The sequence below is a fragment of the Prionailurus viverrinus genome, chromosome B2 (assembly GCF_022837055.1).
Source record: "Prionailurus viverrinus isolate Anna chromosome B2, UM_Priviv_1.0, whole genome shotgun sequence".
Lineage (NCBI taxonomy): Eukaryota > Metazoa > Chordata > Mammalia > Carnivora > Felidae > Prionailurus > Prionailurus viverrinus.
The window spans coordinates 43198741-43220701 of record NC_062565.1 but is presented as its reverse complement, the minus strand read 5'-3'; the positions used below and the strand labels follow the sequence as shown (position 1 = coordinate 43220701).

Genomic DNA, 21961 nt, shown 5'->3' with positions numbered 1-21961 from the left:
GGAAGGATGCGTTATCCTTTAATTTTGAAGAACATAGTTTAAATTTTTCTCCTGTGACTTAATAGCTGTGACTTTGGATACACCATATAACCCTGAGAAGCTATCCTGAATCACTAGAAGTGATGATAATATATCTTGGAAGATTATTGTCAGGCTAAAGCGAGATGAGTTTAATTCCCTTTCTCATAATGCTTGGCTCAAAGTACATGTGACATTCATGCATTATCTCACTTAATTGTCAGCTGTGGTGGCTCTGTTTTAATCTCTATTTTGCAAATGCAGAAACAGTTCAGAGAAAGGTTACTTGAATCGACCAACCTCACACAGCTAAGTAGTAGCTCTAAGTTTTAACCCATGTCTGTCTGCCCCTCATTGCTACCTAGAATTCTGTGTTGTCATGTCTTAGGTGGGGTATAGACTAGAAAACAGTTGTTATATCTCTGTTGGATTTTATCTTCTCAAGGCCAGCCTTCTCACTTTCTCGACTTTGCTTATAGTGTAATAGTTGACTCAGACTTCGTGGGTTTGAAACTTGGCTTCACCGTTTGTTTACTGGGTGACTGGTGGCGAAGTGCTTCACTTTCTTGGCCTTCAGATTCCTCATTTGCAAAACAGAAGTAGTGAGGCATCCATTTCAACGGGATTTTAAGATGCACTACTGTGGGATGCTGGAGGGTACAGAGAAAGCCCTCAGTTGGTGTTTGCTGCTGTCTTTGTATGGTATGAGAAACAGTAGTGTGGAAAGAGTGTGGTGTTGGATAGACCTGGCATGTGGTCTGACTCTTTGTACCTTTTAGCTTTGAGTGAGACGTTTTTGAGCAACTTAACTTTTTTGAAGCGTAAGTCTTTTTCCTTATCTTTAAAAAGAGATCATAAGGCCTACCTTACAGGTTCTTTGTTGATGTTTAAAGGACAGCGTATTTAAAACGGTACGCAGAAAAGCAAATACAAAATAAAGGTTAGCTTTCCTCTCCCCTCCTTCTCCCCACTCCTGCCTTTTACTTGAAATCTTTGCTGCCCTCTTTTATTTGAAGAGATGCCTTTGGTCCTGTGACAGTGCAGTTTCAGAACGACCACAGTGGTGCAAATGTACATCTAGTCTGTGCCTGATAGACGGTCCCACTCTTGCTTCTTCCGAGGTACTTACAGGTCTTACTTAGTAGCTCAGTAGTTGTCTTCCTGTTGCCCACAAATGAAAGCAAGAGCCTTCTTACTTCCTAGATAATTTGTAAGTTTAGATTGAATTTGCCCAAAGGAAGACAGCTGTATTTTAATATTTTCATAAGAAATTATAGCTGTTAAAAATAATTCATACCTTAGTCTTCTCTCTACTGGTGTTAACAGCCAACTGATATGATTTTTCCCTAAAATCTTTCATTCAGCAAATATATTTAATAAATATCTCATCCTTATCTACGAGATGTACCACACACGACATACTGCACATATTACTGATGATTGATTGTTTTATTTACCTGTTTTTTAGGAACTGAGGAGAAGATTTATGCCTAAGTGTTTTCTAAAGAGTTTGTTAAGGGGGCGCCTGGGTGGCGCAGTCGGTTAAGCGTCCGACTTCAGCCAGGTCACGATCTCGCGGTCCGTGAGTTCGAGCCCCGCGTGAGGCTCTGGGCTGATGGCTCAGAGCCTGGAGCCTGTTTCTGATTCTGTGTCTCCCTCTCTCTCTGCCCCTCCCCCGTTCATGCTCTGTCTCTCTCTGTCCCAAAAAAAAAATAAAATGTTGAAAAAAAAAAAAAGAGTTTGTTAAGTATCATCTGACTTCTCAATAAATTATAGTTCTGATGATATCTTTTAAATATAATACCGCTAATAATTACATAGTGTTCATAGTTAACTTTCTTAAAATTTACACGATAGTTGTGAGAGCAAAATAGTATCTGTTTTATGAGATCCTTAAGGCTCACCAAGACACCAGGATTAAGTGACTTCAAGTCCCATTGTGTATGTAATTCGAAGATCCAGGACTGGATCTGAGACTTTGGTTGATATTTTCATGAAAACTGCATTATTTATTTATACCCTTCCTTGTTCCAAAAAAGAACTTAACATAGCTTTTAAAAGTGGAAACACTGCTGCAAGGTATAATAGATTAAGAATGAGTAATAAAAGGAGGCAAATGGAATATAAAGTTAGGAAAGCAGGATGGTGTTCAGGAGTCCGGTTTTTAAAAAAAATTTTTTAAATGTTTTTATTTATTTTTGAGATAGAGTGTGAGTGGAGGAGGGGCAGAGAGAGGGAGACATAGAATCTGAAGCAGGCTCCAGGCTCTGAGCTGTCAGCACAGAACCCGATGCGGGACTCAAACCCACCAGCCGTGAGATCATGACCTGAGCCGAGGTCGGACGCTTAACCGACTGAGCCACCCAGGCACCCCAGAGTCAGGTTTTTTTAAATGTTTATTTTGAGAGAGAGAGAGAGTGCGTGTGTGAGCGAGGGAGGGGCAGAGAGATTGGGAGAGAGAGAGAATCCCAAGCAGGCTCCATACTGTCAGCGCAGAGCCTGGCGCGGGGTTCCATCTCACAAACTGTGAGTTAATTACCCGAGCCCAAATCAAGTCGAGGCTTAACCCCCGGAGCCCCCCAGGGGCTCCCAGGAGTCAGGTTTGTATGTGAAATGCACTGTTGGGTTTGCTACTCTCAGTAAAACTTGGATGCAAAGTTGGGTTTTTCAGTTTCTAAATCCATACCCCCTCCCCCAAATAATCAATATACCTGAGAACCTTTCACATAGGACTAGGAAACTGAGCACAAAGAAATGTGCCTAAGGCTTTCACTGAGGTGTTGCTTATAATGTCAAAATTAAAAAGCAATCCAAATATCAAAGAGGGGAATGGATAAGTAGAAACAAATACATAGAACAGTTGCTACTGGACAGTGAAAATGAAGGAAGTCAGTGTGTATCAGTATGAGTGGGTACATTGTGAAAACAAAGTTGAGCTCAAAACAAACTGTACAACAGTGGCATTACTAATGCAGATTTTTAAAAACAAAACCATACTAATTTATCGTGCATAAGAATAGTATTCCAGAACACGAGTGAGAAGGATACACACCAAGTATGGAATAGTGGTTATTTCTGCGAAGGGAAAGAGAGAGCATGAGGGAAGTCAGTGCAAAAGGGATTTCAACTGTATCAAATAATGTATTTGACAAAAAGGGATGGTGACTTTACATTCTCAGTAATGTACTAGCTTTGAAGTAATTTGTAAGTAAACCTACACGAGTAGGCTTGACCAAAAGCAAGTAGCAATACGTCATTAAAGTTTAATAACATTTTCATTTTTACAGTTCTCTTCTGTATAATAAATGATTCTAGATTTTTATTTATAATAGTAATTAAAAAGATTCCCTTTAAAATTTATGTAAGTAAAACAAGGGTTGGTATTTGAAGAAAATGTTAATTAAGTAAATGGGAGTGTGATAGCATGTTGATATGTAATACTGTTGAAGATGGACTATGTAAAAGAAAGTTAGGAAGCACTAAGTGTTAAGATTCAGTTTCCTATAAGGTTGAAGGAAGTGTGTGAGTCATTCTTTGTTCATGATGCTAAGACCAAAAAATCCTCCCCTGTAGATTTTCTAGAAATAGAGTAGTTTTTCCTGGGTACCCTATGTGTCACCTGTATCACGTATACAGGGTACACTCACAGGATCGTGTCTCCTCCTGTGCTTTGGTATTGACTGACGTTGTCACAGCAAAGTGCAGTTCAGTGGAAGGGGGGAATGGTAGGTGGAAAGATGGATTGAAGCACAGAGGATAGACACAAAGTTGTGCTGTCTCTACTGATTTGTCTTTATCAAGGCATGGATCTTAAGAGCACCTTAGAGTATCTCATAGCTTGATTATTGCAAGGAATCTATGGATTTAGCAACAGTACTCAGAGAGTATTGAATGTAGACTTTAACATGTTTTGTCAAGTGCATATCCTACTGTGTCTCTACTATATGCACTTATTTCTGTGGGTAATAAAGCACAAACGCATTTTAAAGCACTGCTGAATGCATCGTGGTTTTTGTCCTCTATATTCTTCATTAGTGCAGCATAGTTATTATATTTGAATGTGTGATTTTTTTTTTACGTAAAGACAATATTCTGACTGAAAGTGGACCCCAGCATTATTGAACTGACAAATTATACATGTTTAAGTCTTTTCTTAAAAAATGCTGTCACTGTCAGTTCTCAGTGGTAATTCCTGAAAGAGACATAGATTTCAGTTCTTCTCAGTTGCCAGGGAAGGAGTGACTTATGCTTTGAGGTTGAATTGGAGTAGAGTTGACACCATATTGTGAAAGTTGAGAATCTGGAAGTGAAATGTACCAGATCGGGGAGATGAGCTCAGACATTACCTGATGGCAGCCTTGGGATTCTCTTTAGAAGATTATATTAGGGAAATTTTTGTAGGAAATGGGTACCTCCGGCCCCATAATACTGTATAATAAAAACATAACCAGAGTCCTTTTAACCTGGAAACTTTTTAAAGCAGATGTCACTACGTATTATTAGCTATTCTAAGCCATAAAGATGTTACAATTTTAGGAAAGCAGTGTGCAGCATATGTAACTGAATAATGTATTATTTTAGTACACAAAAGTAACCGTTAGACATTTCAAAAGATGTTTACAAGATGCACAAGTAACTAAGTGTGGTATCTTGCCACAAGTAGTTATTAGTATAAATCATTTAAAGTTGGGAAGTTGCCTTTGTTTTTGCAAGTAAGAAAAAATTGATGTAAATTTGTTTATAGGTAGAAAATTTGCCATTTTAACTATTTTTGAAGGTACAGTTTGGAGGTGTTAAGTACATTCTCATTGTTATGTAACCATCTCTGCCATCCATCTTCAGAACTTTTTGATCTTCCCAAAGTGAAACTTAACAGCCATTAAATGATAACTCCTAATCCCTCCCCATCCCCAGCCCCTGGCGCCCACCATTCTGTTTTCTCTCTCTCTGAGTTTGTTTTAGGTGTGAGTACAGTTGTACAATATTTGTCTTTTTTTGGTTTGACAGGCTTGTTTCATTTGGCATAGCGTCTCTAAGATTCATCCATAAGTGTGTATTTCAGAATTTCCCCTTCCTATTTAAGACTGAATTCCATTGTATGTAGATACCACATTTTATTGATTCATCCTTTCTGTGACTTAGGAAAGGTGCTCTTTCTGCGGAGATTACTTAGGAAAAGACTCCCTCTCTGGGTTAAAATCCCTGTATCATACACATGGTGAGAAGATGGCACCTTTGCACTCAATCTTAGCCAAAAGGCCGAGGAGTGATGAAGATGGCACCTTTGGGTTTAAAAAGCAAAAACAGTCGCTCCCTTCTTCTGGTGTACTGTTCCTTGTACCAGGATGTGTGGCTGGGTAGTTCGGTTGTTACCTGCTTTCTCAGCCAGGTGCTTCTGTGCAGTGTATAAATCCTCTAACCATGCTTGATACTCCTGCCTATTTATATCCTATAGTTAAGATCATGTGCCTTGGAATCATTGTATCCTCTATTACTTTATTGTTTCTTTCATTCATTGTACTAAGTATCCTGAATATACAGTGTGTGGTAGTAATTGTGTTTAGTGCTGGTGATATAGACATGGATGAAGAACATGAGAGCATATTAGGAGGTAAGTGGATGAACAAAACCTAAGGATGTCAGAGGAAGTGTCCCTAACTTAATTTGAGGGAGATAACAGTAGAGCTAGATATGACACTTCCGCTGAATCTTAAGGTAATAGTTAACACTCAAAGTGTATACTCTTTTAGGGCTCTGCATACATTAGCTCATTTATAGCTCAACAACCTTATATAACAACTACGATTCTTATCACAGTTTATAGATAAGGGAGCTGTAGAACAGAGGTAAAGACTTTATGAAGATGGTACAGAATTTGAATTCAATTTGGAGTAAAGATTGAAATTTAGACAGTTTGGCCCCCAAATCTATGCATTTAAACATTTCACTACGTTACATCTCAGCACCCAGGAGTGCCATGGTTGGGATAGGAAAGAAGGTTGTGGCACCGGTAGTGGCAGTTGTGGGGACATGGGGACAGGTAAGTTCGGGAATTCTAAAGAGATGGACCGTGTTCTGCAACACTGTAGAGGCGTGAGAGATGGCAGCCTTTCTGAGGGGGGCTGCGGGTTTTATAGTGATTGGCACTTGACATTGATACATGTGAAACATTGGTGGGCCGTGAGGCTAGTTAGATGATCGGAGATTTTGTCTCCCGTGCTCTTCCACTGCCTCGAGGGCGATAATTTGTGTATCAGGTCCCATATCTATGTTGAAGCCAAAGTTCCTCCCCTTGCGAACCTTTGTTTAACATCTGTTTATAAGAATGGACTGAGTAGAGGTGGGGTAGGCAATGTAGCAAAAGACGACATCAGGGACCTAGGTGCTCCATCGTGTAGGGCGTTTTAATAACGAAAGTGGTAAACAATTGGAGACACAGAACTCCACAGGAATTTTAATAGTGACAGGTTTTCCATTGTGTCTGGGGTCTGAACGTTTTAAATTGCATAAATTATTCGTGTATTTTTTTCAGAAAATTTATTCAAATAGTCATCTGTTTTTGTTTTGAAAGAAGCTGGTTATCAAAAATTTATATCATACCTTCTCTATCAAATGATTTTTCTGTTGCTTAAAGGTCAAAGCAAGCACTTTTTATATTTATTGTCTTATTTATGAATGATTTTCAGTTCTCCTAAATATGTCTGCTTGTTGTTCAAGAATGCCACAATGAGGTGTTTTTTGACTTTGTTCTGTCATTCTTTATAATCATCTTTATTGAACAAATCACAGACTTATCATTGTGCTCTACTCAATGTCATTCTTGCTCATAAATTGTAGTACTTTGAAGAAATCATTCAGTTCTTTTGAAATGACATTTAAAATGAAATCAACTTTCAGTTGTTAGAAAAAGTAACAGCTGTGACTCTGTAAGCTACTGTTAGTGGCTTTGGAAGCTTGTTGGTTAGCTAGTTGTCATAATGAGGTCATTTTCCAAAAGAAGATGAAGTCATTTGCCATCTTGTTTTAGTCATAGTGGGCTTTTTCTTTGGCCAAATATTTTCAAATTACACATTCCCACTCACTTATTTTCATAGTTGGTAATATTTTCATGGAATAAGATAATGATGGAACTTTTGAAAGGCAGCAGTTTATATTTAACATGGCCAATATGTGATTTGTGTTTTATATTATAGTTAGAAATAGATCTCTATAGATTTGAAATATTATTAATTTATATTTCATAGTAGGAGAGCCAAATAGTGCGCAGTATTTGGTGTATAAACCTCAGCACATATAGTACGGATTCTGCCCAGGGTTGTGTCTCCTGAGTCCCTGTGGGTGGATGATCTAATCAGAGCCATCTAATCTGTACCTGCTTGAATTCTTGTGGCTTCACCATATATCACTCTATTTTCTTCTGGCATCTGGCCTTCCAGATCCACTTGTGATGGAACATTTATGGGCAGTAGAGATAAGGAGTAATTATCTGAATTGTTTTTATCTATTTTTACTGGTGCCTGAATTACATTTTCCTCTTGGTTGTAGCCCATAGAAACCTGTCTGATTATTTTAGCCTCAGGATTCCATGTGTAGCAGAAGGGCTAATTTTAGAATACTTCATGATGATCTGCTCTAAGTGTCCTTTTCTTTGTAAAGGAAAGATAATTAGGATAGTGTTGTTATACAGTAATATAGAAGTAGTTAATATAATTAAGGAAGTTACTGCTAGTAGTGAGAACCATTTCTGTGAGGTATTAGAATTTATCTTTAAAATAATTAATTTGAGACTACTGGGTTAAAATGGAGAACCCCAAATGAGTTTCAGTATCACATTTAAGGATTTAATGTAAGAATCACAAAACAAGCATAAGTAATTATTAAATAATGTCACCTTTGGTTGAAGAATTTAATATAAAGATCATAAGAAAAAACTTAATGGGAAATGTGTTCTGTCTTTAGAGGTATTGGAATTAAAATACAGGTTTCTGACAACCAAAGTACTGTTGTTAAAGCAGTAAATAGTTAAGAATCTTGTATAAGTTATGTGTAGCCAACAATAATGCTGTATCACACACACTCCTGAAGTTTCTATGGTATACAACTATAAATCATTGTTGCTCATGTGTCTAGAATGGGACTTCAACAGTTCTGTTGACCTAGGATGCCCTTGGCTATCAATGACTTGGTTTAATTTTATTTCATCATGCAACACGCCAGCCCTAGGTATGTTCTCATGATGATCGCAGAAGTGTAATAAAGTGCAAAAAATGCAGTGCATTTTGAAGACTGATGTCGTTGTGGACATATCATTTCCATTTTAATCTATTGGCCATGGTAAATCACAAGTCCAGCTAAGGTTCAAGGGATGGGAAATGGATGCAGTCTCTTTAGTGAGAAGAATAGCAAAGTCATATGGAAAAGGGTCCATATACAGGGAAGGGTGAAGAACTGGGCCCTCATTGCAGTCTATGTCACATAACCTAAAACATCAAAAACCAAAACAAATGAACAGTTACTTCGGTGCATAGCTTTCTTCTCTTTGCATATCATTTGATTATATTATATGTTTTCATAGTTGTATTTTTTAACTATGAATTTATTTTCAGTTCTAGTATATACGTTTCTAGGTTATAATTTAAAAAAAACTGAAGCTTTTTAAATAGGGATCTTTGAATGTTAAATGATCCTTGCATTTCTTGAATAAGCACTTAGTTTTGTGTATCACCCTGTTTACATGTCTTTATAGTATTTTAATGTATGTTTATTCAAACTGGTTGTATTCAAGTTTTTGGCAGTTTAAAAAATTTTTTTTAATGTTTATTCAATTTTTGAGAGAGAGAGAGGAGGAGAGGAAGGGAGACACAGAATCTGAGGCAGGCTCCAGGATCTGAGCTGTCAGCACAAAGCCTGATTCAGGGCTCGAACTCATGAACCACGAGATCATAACCTGACTGAGCCACTTGAGCTCCCCTTTGGTGATTTTATATATGTGAGTGTGTTGACTTTTTGGTATAGTGAACAGTGATGCAGCTGATGTCCTTGTAGGAGAATCTTTCAGCTCCGTGCTTGCACAGATTCTGTAACTGGAATTGCTAAATAAGCTATTCCTGCAGAAAATAATATGCACAGATACTCATGTATGTATTTGCTTGCATATACGTAAAATAGTGTCTGAAAATAAACTAATGGGGTTACACGAAAGTAAATAATCCTTTTGTACACAGCAAAGGAAACCATCAATAAGATGAAGACAATCAATAAAGTGAATGGAAGAGGATATTTACAAATGATTTATATGATAAGAGATTAATATTCCAAATATATGGAGAACGTCTACAACTCAACACCAAAAATCCCCACAAATAATCTGATTAAAGTGGACCCGACTAGACATTTTTGCAGAGAAGACAGATGGCCACCAGACACGTGAAAAGATGTTCAACATCAGTCATCAGGGAAATATAAATCAAAACTACAATGAGATATCACTTCACACCAATCAGAATGGCTAGTATCAAAAAGACAAGAAATAATAAGTGTTGGTGAAAATGTGGAGAAAAGGGAACTCTTGTTCACTGCTGGTGGGAATGTAAATTGATGTAACCACTGTGGAAAACAGTATGAAGATTCCTGAAAATTTACAGATAGAAATAACCATATGGTCTAGTAATTCCACTTCTGGGTGTTTATCTAAAGAAAACAGAACGCTGATTTGATACAGGTATTGCTGTGTTTAATGCATCATTATTTACAGTAGCCAAGATCCGGAAGTAATCTAATTGTCCATTGGTAGATGAGTGGATAAAGATTTGATACATGTATGCAATAGAGTATTACTTGGTCTAAAAAAGAATGAGGTCTTTCCATTTGTGACGACATGGTTGGACCTAGAGGGTATTATGCTAAGTGAAATAAGTCTGAGAAAGACAAATAGCATATGATTTCACTTATATGTGGAATCTAAACAAAAAGGAACAAAGAGAACAGCCTGATGGTTTCCAGAGTGGGAGGGTGGTGGGGGAATGGGTAAAATAGGTGAAGAGGTTTAAGAAGTACACATTTTCAGTTATAAACTAAATATGGCATGGAGATGAAAAGTACAGTGAAGGGAGTACAGTCAACAGTATTATATAATGTTGTGTGGTGACATAGTAGCTACACTTACTGTAGTGAGTACTGGGTTTGGACTTGTCAAGTCACTATGTTGGGCACCTGAAACTCACACAACATGCTATGCCAGCTGTACTTACATAATAGAAAAGAAAGAAAATCTTTGAAAGGATGTACAAAATACACAGGGTATTGGTTGCTTCTCGGTTAGGACACTTGATAGGATGGTAGATGATAGTCTAGTAGGAGGGAGATTTTCCGGTTTGTAAGTCATTGAGTAAAACTTACATGAATGTATGTAGTCACAAAATGATGTTTTGTAAACTTTTTATTTTGAAATAATGTAAGCCTGTCAGAAAAGTTGCAGAAATAGTATAATGAGTTCATATGTGCTCTTCACCCATCTTATCCTAATGTAACAACTTACCTACCCGTAGTATAATTATGAAGCCAGGGAATGATAGTTTTGATTAAAACTATTAACTCAATGGCAGACTTTATTTAAATGTTACAGTTTTTCCCTCATGGCGTTTTTCTTTTTCAGTTACCAGTGTAGTATCCCACATTGCATTTAGAGGTTCTGTCTTCATCATCTTAAGTTTCTTCCAATCTGTGATAATTCCCATTCATTCTGTGTCTTTTATGACCATGATGCTTTTGATAACTATCAGCAGCAGTTTATAGAACGTCATAGATAATTTCTGAAAGGATTCTTGATAACAACAAATTTAGAAATATGTCATAGTGTTTTTTTCTATTTTTCTAAAAAATGGGTGAAGTAAAATGCATATAGAAAAGAACACAAATTATAAGTGTATAGCTTACTGAATTTTCGTAAACTGAACACACCCATGACACCAGCATGTGATCAGGAAATAGAAGATTGCCTTCATCTCAGAAGCCTCTTCCTCATGCCCTTATAGTCACTAACCTCACCCTACCTTACATCCCACTTCATTTTATGAAGGTAGTATTGTACCGATAACGAAAGTGAAAGCTGCAAGACAACTACAGACCGTTATCTCTTATGAATAAAAGCACAAAAATCTTCACCAATACTAGCACACTGGGTCCAGCAACATATAAAGAAGATTTACGCACCAAGACCAAGATTGATTTATCCCAGAAATGTAAGGTAGGTTCAGCATCTAAAAATCAATGTAATGCACCTTATCATTAGAATAAAGGGCAAAAACTACATGCTCATCTCAGAAGATACCAAAAAGTATATTGAAAACATCTTTTCAAAATAAGAACTTATAATAAAGTAGGCATAGAAGGGAGCTTCCACAGCCTAATAAAGAGCACGTATAGCTAACCCACAGCCTACTTCAAACTTGAATGTGAAAGACTGAAAGGTTTCTCTTCAAGATCAGGAAAATGAATAGGACTCTTCTCCCACCATTTGTATTGATAATTGTACTGGAGGTTCTAGCCAGGACAGTAAGGCCAGCAAACAAGAGGGAATCAAGGAAATAATACCATTCACAGTAACATCAGAGAGAATAAAATAATCCAGGAATAAATTTAAAGACTTGAAAGACTTGTACACTAGCAACCACAAAACATTGAAAGATAGAAGACCCAAACAAATGGAAAGATACCCTATGCTTATAAACTGGAAGACTTGTTAGGGTGCCAAGATACTCTTCAAGTAGCACTTCAAAGTTTCACCTGTTTTTTTTTATAGGAATGACAGGCTAATTTAAAAATTCTTCTATAAATGTGGGGCACTTGGGTGGCTCAGTTACTTAGCCTCTGACTCTTGATTTTGGCTCAGGTCATGATCTTGTGGTTTGTGAGTTCGAGCCCTGCATCAGGCTGTGTGCTGAGAGCCCCGAGGCTGCTTGGGATTCTGTCTCCCCCTTTCTCTCTGCCCCTCCCCAACTTGCTCTTGATCTCTCTCTCTCAAAAGAAATAAACGAAAACCAAAGCCCTCACATTTATGATTGATTATTGACAAGAGTTCTGAAACAATTTAATACACAAAGAATATTTGAGCAAACAATACTGAGACAGTATGGAAAAGGAAGAATTTAGATTTTTTGCTCTCACCATACACAAAAGTTAACTCACAATGAGCTATAGACGTAAACTGTCAGAGCTCAAACTATAAAATTCTTAGAAATCAATATCGGAATAAATGTTCTTGATCTCGAGGCATGTGAAACATTTGTAAATATACCAAAAGCGAAAGTGACCAAAAATTAAAACATTCTGTGCCCTAATGGACAGCATCAAAAAGTGGAAATTACAACCTACTGAATGGGAGAAAAATTTCTGCAAATCGTGTATCTGATAAAATACTTGTATCTAGAATATATAAATAAGAGACAACCCAATTTAAAAATGGGCTAAGGATTTGAATTGGTGGTTCTCCAAAGATTTGCAGATAGCCAATATACACATGAAAAGATGCTGAGTATCATTAACTATCAGGGAAATGCAAATCCAAACCACAATGATACACTGCTACACACCCATAGATGTCTGTGATCAACAAAGATAACAAAATTGATGACTTGGGGTAATTCGAATCCTTTTGCATTGTTGATGATGTGAAAATGGTGCAGCTGCTTTGGAAACATTTTTGCACTTTCTCAAAAGGTTAAACAGTTTTACCGTATGACCCATCAGTTTTACTCCTAGTAAAGGGGAATGAAGAGAAGTGAAAATATTTGTCCACCCCATAATTTGTATACAGCATTTTTCATTATAGTAAAAAAGGAGAGGGGCGCCTGGGTGGCTCAGTCAGTTGAGCGTCCGACTTCAGCTCAGGTTATGATCTCACGGCTTGTGAGTTTGAACCCCGCGTTGGGCTCTGTGCTGACAGCTCAGAGCCTGGAGCCTGTTTCGGATTCTGTGTCTCGCTCTCTGTCTGCCCCTCTCCCATTCACACTCTGTCTCTCTGCCTCTCTCGAAAATAAACATTAAAAAATTTTTAAAAAGGGGACACAGCCCAAATGTCGATATACTGATGAATTGATAAATGTGGATTATTCATAAGGTGGAGTATTATTTGTCAATAAAAGCAGTTCAGTGTATGCTAAAACATGGATGATCCTTGAAAACATTAAGGTAAGTGAAAGAAGCTAATCACAAAATTCCAGTGTTGTATAATTCCAATTATGGCAAATGTCTAGAACGGGCAAATCCAGAGAAACAAAATACTTTGGTGGTTGCCTAGGGCTGTGGACAAAGGGTGAGTTGGGTTGGGTTGAAATAGCCACAGATGAGTACAGGGTTTATTTTTGGGGTAATGAAAATGTTCTAATGTGAGTTTGTGATGATTGCACAACACTAAATACACTAAAAATTATTGGATGGGAAAACTTAAATGTGTGAATTGTGTGGCATGTGAAGTGTCCCTCAATAAAATTGTTAAAAAATGATCAATAATGCTTGCCCTCTAAACATCTGTTTTACGAGAGACAGATGTTTAAAGCAAATAATTCAGTTTATAATGGGATGAGAGGAATAAACTGAAGAAATTGCTAACTTAAAGGCTGGGATTCTTTGTAAGACAGACTTGTCTTTGCTAAGCATACAAGTGAGAGGAGACAGTGCTTTGAGGGATTGACAGATAGTTCAACAAAGATGAAGTATGTGCGTAATCCTCAATATTTAATAGGCTCTCAAACTGTAACTGTCATAATTACAATGAGACCACAATACTAATAACTTCAATACTGTAATTAAAGTGGTACAGTGTGGGGAACTAGTTGTTCCTGTGCATTAGCATTTTCTGAAATGTGGTCTGAGTAAGACTTCAACTGCTTCTGGACAAAAAGGTGGTAAAGTTAAGTAACTTTGAGGAAAATGGAAATTTTGGTGCTTAACAGCTAATGGACGATATGAAAGGCTTTGAGTAGTCCTACAGTAAAGAAACTATTTGATTTTGTGTAACCCTTGGTTTCTCAAAGTTAGTTGTTCAACATTCTTTTGTTTTCAGTACAGCTGTTAACGTGTTTTCCAGTTTGTGTTCCCTGAAAGACAAATCCATGATTGCCACTCTGTTTTCTTTGTCTTTTTACCAGCCATTTTGATGACAGTATGATATACCCAGACTGTGGGTCCTTAGATGAGTGATTTTACAGAACAGTACCTTCTTTCAGTTATAATGCTCACTTTGCTCTTTCAGAAAAGCCTAGCAGGACACTTTCCTTTTGAAGATAGAGAAAGAGTTACGTTTCCTGACAAATTGTTGTGCCTCATCTTATGAAGACAACGGGAGCTATATAACCAATATTCTTTTCTTTTAATTTTGGCTGACACGAAGTTCAAAACAGATCTGTGTTCAATTAATCAACTCAGCCTCGGTTATTTGAAATAGTTTTCTTTCTGAAACCATCATAACTGTCATCTTAGTTATTTAATAAGCTTTTTAGTTTGTTCGATAGTTTTGGTTTTGTTTTCGTCTGGGCCTTTCTTGTAGTTTAAGTCCTTTTTTGGAAGTAGGTGAACTATATATTTGTATAATTGCTGAGAATGAGAAAAAAATTCATATACGCCAATTATATAAGACTATGTTGTGGTTATGTTTGGGTGATTGTATTTTGAATCACCTCCAGTTTACCTTAATCTTTCATTTATAGGTATTCTAAGGATTTTCCCTTGTGCTTTTACATTGGATAAGGTGTTTTTTTTCTTTAGGCCTGCTCTGTTAGGCAGATTTACAAACCACGTGTTTAAATGCTAAGCGGTGGATGGTGGGAATGCAAGCTGGTGCAGCCACCTGGAAAACAGTATGGAGGTTCCTCAAAAAATTAAAAATAGAACTGCCCTACGATCTAGCAATTGCACTCGTAGGTATATATTCAAGGGATACGAGGTGTGCTGTCTCAAAGGGGCACACGCACCCCAGTGTTTATAGCAGCGCTATTGACAATAGTCAAAGTACGGAAAGAGCCCAAATGTCCATCGTCAGATGAGTGGATAAAGAAGATGTGGTGTATATACACAATGGAGTATTACTCTGCAATAAAAAAGAGTGAAATCTTGCCATTTGCAACAATGTGGATGGAACTAGAGGGTATTATACTAAGCGAAATTAGAGAAAGACAAATACCATATGACTTTACTCGTAAGTGGAATTTAAGATACAAAACATGAACATAAGGGAAGGGAAGCAAAGATAATATAAAAACAGGGAGCGGGACAAAACAGAAGAGATTCTTAAATACAGAGAACAAACTGAGGGGTGCTGGAGGGGTTGTGGGTGGGGGATGGGCTAAATGGGCAAGGGGCATTAAGGAGGACACTTGGGATGAGCATTGGGTGTTATATGTAGGGGATGAATCACTGGAATCTACTTCTGAAACCATTATTGCACTATATGCTAACTAACTTGGATGTAAATTTATTTATTTATTTTATTTATTTATTTTAATATGAAATTTAAGTCAAATTGGTTTCCATACAACACCCAGTGCTCATCCCAACAGGTGCCGTCCTCAATGCCCATCACCCACTTTCCCCCCATTTCTATCCCCCCCGCCCCCATCAACCCTCAGTTTATTCTCAGTTTTTTAGAGTCTCTTATGGTTTGGCTCCCTCCCTCTCTAACTTTTTTTTTTCCCTTCCCCTCCCCCATGGTCTTCTGTTAAGTTTCTCAGGATCCACATAAGAGTGAAAACATATGGTATCTGTCTTTCTCTGTATGACTTATTTCACTTAGCATAACACTCTCCAGTTCCATCCACGTTGCTACAAAAGGCCAGATTTCATTCATTCTCATTGCCAACTAGTATTCCATTGCATATATAAATCACAATTGCTTTATCCATTCATCAGTTGATGGATATTTAGACTCTTTCCATAATTTGGCTGTTGTTTTAAAGTAAACTTTTGAGTAAAGAGTTTCTAGTTTTTTGTGCTGTGCTTACAACTTTTCTATAAGTCTGAAATTATTTAAAAATAAAAAGGTTTTTCAGGGCAACAAAAACCATACCCAAGGTCGTCTGGGTTTTTCCCTATATCTTGTAAGTTTTACGGTTCTGTACTTTACATTTAGGTCTGTTAACCATTTCGAGTTCATTTTTCTGAAGGACATAAGGTCTGTGGTTAGATTCATTTTTTTCCACATGGGTGTTCATTTGTTCGAGTTCCATGTGTTCCATTTGTGTTGCCTTTTCTTTTTTATTAAAGATAAGTTGGCTATAATTATGTGGGCCTATTTCTGCATTCTTGTTCTGAACCATCGGTCTCTTTATCTATTATTTCACAGTACCACACTCTTTTGATTAATGTAGATTTATACTGGTTGTCCTTATCTCTTCCTTTGGATTCCAGTTACTGTCTTGTGTTTTCTCATTTCAGCATGAAGGATCCCCTTAAGTGTTTCTTGGAGGCTGGGTCTACAGCAACAAAGGTTTTGTTTTCCTGGGAATATCTTTATTTCTCCTTCATTTGTAGTTTGTCAGATATAGAATTCTTAATTATATTTTTCAACAGTTTTAATGTTATCCCACTGCCTTTTCTTCCCATGGTTTCTGATGAGGAATCTCGTTGAAGATTTGTATACATGCTGATTTGATTCTGTGTTGCTATTCTCAAGATTCTCTCTTAGTCTTGGTACAGTCTTAATACCCTATGTGTAGGTGTGGATCTCTTTAGGTTTATCTTTCTAGGAATTTGTTGAGCTTCTTGGATGTGTAATTTTTTTCATCAAATTTGTGATCATCCATCATTTCTTCAGGTATTTTTTCTGTCTACTTTTCTCTCTCTTTTCCTTTTGGTTTCCCATTATGTTTATGTTGGTAAGCTTGACGATGCTTCATATGTCTCTGTGGCTCTGTTCATTTTCTTCTGTTACATCCTGGGTAATCTCAATTGACCTGTTTTCAAGTCTGCTGATTAGTTTCTTCTTCCTATTCAGATATCCTTTTGAGGCCTTCTGGTGAATTTTTCACTTTAGTTCTCGTACTTATCAACTCCAGATTTTATATTTGTTTGTTTTATATGAACTTCTTTCTCTTTATTAACATTTTCTATTTGTTGAGATATAGTTCTCATAGTTCTGTCCTTTTATTCTTTAGACTTATTTTTATTTATTTATTTGCTTATTTTTAAGGCTTTGAACATATTTAAAGTATCTGGTGTAAAGTCTTTGTCATTTAAGTCAATTATCTGGGCTTCCTCAGGGACAGTTTCTATTTGTCTTTTTCCTTAGCAGGGGTCTTGTTTCTTTGAATTCCTCACATTTGTTTTTGTTGTTGAAAACTGTATATATTAATATTACAATGTGGCAAGTGTGGAAATCAGCTTCTTTTCCCTTCCTAGAGTTTATTGGTGCTGTGTCTTATTTGTTTCATGAAAGTCATGAGCTAAACAAAAGTCTGTGTTTGTCATGTGCGGTCACAGAATTCTCAGTTATAAGCTTAGTGGTCAGCTAATGATTGGACAGAGATTTCCTTAAATGCCTGGACCCCAAAATCTCTAAAGACCTTTTGCCAGGATTGTGTGTGTGTGTGTGTGTGTGTGTGTGTGTGTGTGTGTGTGTGTGTGTATGTGTGTTGTGGTATGTGTTTGATACTCAGCCAAGCAGGTTACAACTCAGCCTTAACCTTTACTTCCCACTCCTTCAGACCCTAGGCTTCAGCCAGGGGTTGTAGCTTTAGGACATAAGTTCTTCTTGGGCATGTGCACAGGCCCTCACATGTGTGGGTTTTTAGATGACCAGGAATATGGAGTTCTTCAAAGCCCTTATGGGGACAGTCTCATTCCTCAAGCTTCCTGTCAATCTTTTTGGTTAGTTTATGTTTTGCCCCAACCATTATCCATCTCATTGGTGATATTAAAACACTTGCTTGTAAGATATAATTTCTACCAATACCTGTTCTTCTGCTGGGGGAAGCTCTTGTACAAAATGGGTTTTGCGTCCTGTGACATAAACATAAACCTTTCAAGTGAGGTCTTTCAGTATACGACCAGACAGATCAAATAGTTACTAGTGCTGGGATTGAGGTTCGAATGAATTTAAGCTTTATTTTGCTCCTTTCATTACTTACAATTGCTGTTACTTTCCAATGTTGCCTCTGAGGTTGGGTGGGGGAGATGGTACTAGGAGAAGGTACAACACCATAAAGATCCCAAATCTACGCGAGGCACACAGCCATTTTTCTTCTGTAGATGTTCCTCCGTTGCTGCAACCATTTAGTGAATTTCCAGGATTCTGAAAAAACTGACTGCGACAGTGGTTACCAATGTTTCTTTCATTTTCATTTCCTTTTCATTTTTTTTCGTTTCTTTCATCTCTTTCTATCTTTCCTGGAAGGTCAGAATTTTAAAGATACTCTCTGCCTTTTTCACTGATGTCACTCCAGTTTGCTTGTATCTAATTCCATCCTCTTACTTTCAATGTATTTGTCTCTCAGTCTAAGGTTTGTCTCTTGTAAGCAGAATATTCTTGGATCTTATTTTTGTAGTTTGATGTTTCCTGCTTTTTGGATGGGTTGTTTATTGCATTTATATTTAATATGATTATTTATAATAGTGTGTTGATACATTTTTTTTTCTGTTTGTCTCATGTCATTTTTATTCCTTACTTCTCCCTTTATTGCCATCTCTTGTGTTAAATTTATTTTTACAGTTTTATTTTTAGTCTTCTGTTGGTTTCTTTGTTACTCTTTTTTTAATAGTTGTTTTCTTAGTCATTGTTCTAGGGATTTTAGTATGCATTTGAACCCCTCAAAGTGTACTTCAGAATATTTATTTAATTCTGAATAATGAAAACTTTTCTTGACTCTTTTCCTCCACCATCCTTTGTTCTTTTATTGTTAGGTATGTTACATCTATTTGTTATAAACCCAGCAATTTATTGTTATAATTATTACATATTCATTCTTATGTCTTTTACAGAAGTTAAGAGAAGTATTTGGCATAAAAATTTTTTTGTAGAAGTTTGAATTTATCCATATTTTTACCACATCTTGTACTTTTTTTTTTTTTCCTGTTTGAGTTATTGTCTGGAATCTGCTCCATTTAGACAGAACTATTTCCTTTAGTATTTCAAGATTGATTTGTTAGCAGGGAATTTTCCATATTTTAACTTCATTTTGAATTCATAGTTTTGTTGGATATAGAATTCTTGATCAGTGGTTTTTATTTTTATTTTTGACATTTTGCATATATTCTCCCACTGCCTTCTGGCCTGTGTTGTTTTTAGTAAGTCAGCTTTTAATCTTATTGATGTTCCCATATAATGTGGAAAGTCAGGGAATTTTAAGGTTTCCCTCCTTCTCTCTCTCTCTCTCTTTTTACTTGTTTGTTTGTTTATTTATTTATTTATTTATTTATTTATTTATTTGGCTTCCAGCAGTTTGGCTTTGACGTGCCTGTATGTGCATCTCTTTGTATTTATCTTATTTTGCATTCATTGATATCCTTGGGTTGGTTGGTTTGTTGTCTTAAGAAGTTTTTCCTTCAAATACCTATTCTTCCCTTTCTCCTCTTCACTCTTTCTGAGACTCCTATCCTGCACGTACTTTTGTACATTTGATTTTGTCCTGTAGATCTCTTGGGCTGTAGTTCTGTTTTTTCCTCTCCTTCAGATTGAGTATTCCTCATTTCCACTATCTTCAGCTGCAGGAATTCTGTATTTTACCATCTCGTATCTGCTTTTGATCGACTCTAGTGAATTTTTCATTAGTCAAGTATTTCCATTTTCCCCTTTTGTGTAATTTCTCTTTGTTGAGATTCTGTTTTCATTGAATTATTGATATCGTGCCTTTGTATAATTCTTTAAATGTGGTTTCCTGTAGTTTTTTGAAGATCTTTATAATTGTTACTTTGAAGTGATTTGCTCCTAAATCTAGTATCTGGCACTCTGAGAGATAATTTTCTATCAAATGGTTTTTGTTTTTTTGTATTGTGCAATCTGTGTCCTTCAAAATGTGAGAATGCCTGTATCTCTTCTTATCTTTTTTTTCTTGTTTTTATGTAATAGCTTAGGGGTCATCCCTTTATCTACACTGTTTATTATTCAGTCATTGTTTTGTTAGAAGTCCTGCTTGAACTTTTTGAGGTGATAAGGCTTTTTACTCATTGCTGATGAATCTGTTTGTGGGCTGGTGTGTATTCCCTGTTCTGGCTCCTTTAAAATCTGCCCCCTTTTTACTTCTTTATTTTATCTAGTGTCTCTTCTGTGCATTTGGGTCTACTTCAGTCTCGTCTGTGTGTGTACCCAGCCTTAGGCCGACTTAGCTTACGTGAAGAGCCTGTCAGACGCCGTTTGCCTGTCCCACCTGTAACTTTGTGTTATAACCTCCTGCTCAGCCCCTCTGCCTGTTGCTTGTTTTAAATCCGGTCCTAACCTGAGGTGTGCTGAGCTTTTGGTCACCCTCTTCTGGTGCCACTGGGATTGCCCTTTGTCTGGCAGCATTGCCAATGAAGTGAACCCACTTCTGCAGTGGCAGAAAAGCGTGTGGTTTTCGTAGCCTCTCGGCCCTGTTTGAACTACTGTGTTGACAGGGCTTTGGTGGATGGAAGTACACTTGGGTAAAAATACCACAGAATCCTGTTTTCCACTGAAGTGCCATATTTTTCACAAATACATGCTTAGCAGTTCTTGGTATCCTTTCCTTTGATTCTCATGGCGCTGATACGGTTGTTTTTGCCAGTTTTGTGTAAATTTATAAGAGGATTTCTTGACCTCCTCACTCTCATACTGATGTGAATTTTTGATGTTCTCTCTTGCTGATTTTTTTTTTTTAATCTAACTCTCCTCCCAGGTTTCATCTTTGCCATCCTGTATTCTTGTATGCAGGTAGGAACCATGCCTTAAGTGTTCTGAATGTTTGGATGTGTTAAAACACAGGTGAGGTGATGGAGTTTTTGCTTAAAGCCCTCAGTATCTTCGTGTCTCACTCACAGTAGAAGATAAAGGTGAGCGCTGGGCCTTCCATGAGATTTCTCCTGTTATCTTTTCGACCTTGTCTCCCTTCATGCAGCTGCTTTTACAACAGTTTCTTTGCAATTCCTCTAAAATGCCAGGTATTTTCCTCTGTCAGATCCCATGCACTTGCTCTGCCTCTTCTAAAGGAGTGCTTTTCCTTTAGATTCTCATAGTTCACAGCCGCCGCTAACAGGTTACCTTCTTTTTTATTTTTTTCATTTTCTTAGAGAGAGAGAGAGAGAGAGAGAGAGAGAGAGAGAGAGAGATCATGAGCAGGGGAGGGGCAGAGAAAGGGAGAGAAAGAATCTCAAGCAGGCTCTGCACTGTCAGCACAGAGCCTGATGTAGGGCGTGAGCTCACAGACTATGAGATCATGACCTGAGCCAAAATCAAGAGTTGGAGGGCACTTGTTGGGATGAGCACTGGGTGTTGTATGTAAGCCAATTTGACAGTAAATTATATTAAAAAATAAAAAAACGAGTTGGATGCTCAACTGACTGAGCCACACAGGCGCCCCCTGAAAAGGTTACCTTCTTAGTGAAGCTCTCCCCAACCATTTTGTAAAATCACAAGTTCTCAACCAACGTTTTCTTTCATATACACCTAAGTGTCACTTCGTAATTTTTCTCCATAGCACTTATTACCATCTGTTATATCATAAATTGACTCATTTATTCACTGTCTACCCTACTATATAGTATAAGCTACAATAATTCAGAGATTTTGTTTACTTTGTTTTCTGTATTTCCAAGGTCAAAACTGTCTTCCACAAACACAGTTTAGGCAACCATTAAATACTTCTCGAATGAATGGGCACAAGGTGTCTGCATTCTAGCTTTTCATTCCAGGTAGAAAGATCTGAAAGGATATTGCATGACACACGGCTTTTTTGTGGTCTACATACAGACTCAGTGAGAGAGACCTATCACGTGGTAAGTA

At 37.2% G+C, this 21961-nt stretch overlaps 1 protein-coding gene across 4 annotated transcripts in view; it reads left to right on the top strand.

The window, feature by feature from the left end:
- The window catches only part of SUPT3H (SPT3 homolog, SAGA and STAGA complex component), a 540862-nt gene that overhangs the window by 82940 nt on the left and 435961 nt on the right, over positions 1 to 21961 (top strand). The gene's annotated exons all lie outside the window — the stretch shown is intronic.